General features: G+C 32.7%; 1 pseudogene; it reads left to right on the forward strand.

Annotated features, from left to right (window-relative positions):
• The first annotated feature begins 1,615 nt into the window (after positions 1-1,615).
• Positions 1,616-2,669, forward strand: LOC125826257 (mitogen-activated protein kinase kinase kinase 20-like; annotated as a pseudogene).

The raw sequence follows: 2,669 nt of genomic DNA on the forward strand, positions 1-2,669 counted from the left end.
CTGAATATTCATAATGTAAGTATGTTTTATTATATATTGAGATGAGAGGGATTTTTTTTTGTCTCCAATAGTGAATGATCACTTTCTTAAATATGTTTTTGTTCATTGGGTAATGTATAGCTTTGATATCTAGTCATTTGGTGTAAAATAGAAATTAAGTTTGTGCTAATAATTATTTGGTTTTCACTTGCATCTTCAATTAATTAAGTTAATTTATAACTAGCTAACTAACACATACAAATTAGTATTAGAATGTTCAATGGATCTCTTAGTTAAGATTAATACAAGATTTGAACTGCGATAAGGTTAGACAAAAACTCGTACGCTTTAATACACTACACTACATATGTCAAAAATATTAGTGGGTTAGGATCAACACCTATTCTTTTCTGTTTTGAATATTTTTTGTTCGGTGTTAGATATCTTTATTGGGTCGATCCTGACTAATTATCAAGATTTGTGCCGCCCATTTAAGAGGGAGAGCATACCGAATCATGAGATCTCTAATTAATATAATAATAAAGAGATTCTATTCATCTCACCACAATCCTCGTTGACATCTATGCAATATTGTGTGTTCCAATAATATGGGCTTACTCTTTGCATGAAAGGGATTTCTCAGCGAATTCTAAAGTCAAGAGAAGTAAACCTTGGTAATGCATGAGGAAATTAAATACATTTTGCTTCAGTCCTATTATATAAGCAAAGGAAAATGAAGTTCATTCTTTCTTATTCGAGAAAGAAATCTTTTCTAAAGTCTTTTGATATTTCTTAAATTATATCACATAAATTAAAACGTATAGAGTATAATATTGATTCATAGCCTTGGGGAGATGAACTCACCGAAGCTAAATACATTCCTACACTTGTAATATATAGAAGGAATCGTTCTTACATATCTATTTTGCGTCAGCTAATCGTCGGTCTTTGTAGACCTGGTTCCTTCACTTTATCCATAAAACAATTTGATATATACTTCTATAGTTATTTGTCTATTATAAATACTATCAGTTCCTTAATTATTTGAGACACGTTAGTTCAACATAAAATAAGACTTTATATATATATATATATTCTTTGTCCTTTTGCTTACTCAACGGCAATGTTACACTAGCCAATTGTTGAATTATTAGACTATTTTTTTGAATCATTGAATCCTAAAAGATAAGTATTAATTATTTAGTCCTAAATAAACATAAAAGGAGAAGTTCAGTGTTTCCTAATATGACTTTAACCTTTTTTCTTTCTTTAAAAATTTGGTGTATCACATACTTTTAATAAGTTACTATATTTGATAATTTAAACTTTGATAACTTAAAAATCTTTAAATATTAGGTAACTAATATAGATAGATATGGAAAATTTGTTAATTTCTAATGGAATAAAACAATGATATGAAAAATAATTAAAAAATTAACAAAAGTAATACTTACTATATATCCTGCATTCCCAATCTGTAACGAGCAACTATATTATATTCCTAAATAGAACATGAATAGGAAAAGAGTACGCAAATCTCAATTTTTTCTATATATAAACACTTACTCCGATCCCATTAAGGCATCAAAACCTACTCATCAAATTTAAGAAAAATTCATCGATAGATCAACAAAGTATGCTCTGGAAAAAGCTTAAGGTGTTGGGTTCGGGTTCTTACGGTACAGTGTCTCTTGCAGCGCCGACGAACGTCGACTCTTCGTCTACGATGTATGCAGCAGTGAAATCTGCGGAAGTTGCTCGTTCGTCTTCGCTACAAGAGGAAGGAAAAATATTGCAAGCGTTGAGAGGGTCGGAGTATGTAGTTGAGTGCTTTGGAGAAGATGTGAGTGTCGAAAACGGTAAGAATACTTATAACCTCATGCTCGAGTATGCTGCTGGTGGAACTTTGCATGATTTAATTTGTAAATCGAATACGAGCCTAAGAGAATCAGAGGCTGCGTATTATGCTTTTCAGCTATTAGAAGGGATTTCTCATGTTCATAATAAAGGGTTTATTCATTGCGATTTGAAACCTGCGAATATACTTGTTTTCCCGCCAACTGAGAAATATATGCGTCTCAAATTGGCTGATTTTGGGTTGTCGTTGAAATCAACTGAAACACACGACGGCGACAGCTCGAAGAAGCATCCAAATCATCATAGAGGGACTCTGGTGTATGCATCACCGGAATCAGTTACGAGTGAGATTTATGCTAAAGATGTTGATATTTGGGGCACTTGGATGCATTGTTATAGAGATGATTGCTGGGAGACGAGTATGGTCGGGATATAAAAGTAATTACGAATTAGCGTTGAAGATAGCACATGAAGAACCGGAGATTCCGTATAATATAACTAAAGATGCGAAGGACTTTTTGAGAAAGTGTTTGGAGAGAGATCATAATCAGAGATGGACTGCGGAGATGCTACTTAATCATCCTTTCATTATCAAAAACGTTAATGTTAAGAAGATGGATGATGATGATGTGCTGATTCTAAAATGTAATTGGATTTCTACGGAGCACTTGTTTTCAACAATTAGTAACTATTATCCTCATCATAACTCCTCAAGAGGATCAAGCAGTAATATTAGTTCTTCAGAGACTAATAGTAGTAAGGCACAACACACAACAAATGATGAAGACTCTGTACTAGGGATTTGGGACCTCATCAACTTGTTATTTGCATGA

The sequence above is a fragment of the Solanum verrucosum genome, unplaced genomic scaffold (genome assembly GCF_900185275.1).
Source record: "Solanum verrucosum unplaced genomic scaffold, falcon-dt-bn FXZP01000060.1, whole genome shotgun sequence".
NCBI classification, from domain to species: Eukaryota; Viridiplantae; Streptophyta; class Magnoliopsida; order Solanales; family Solanaceae; genus Solanum; species Solanum verrucosum.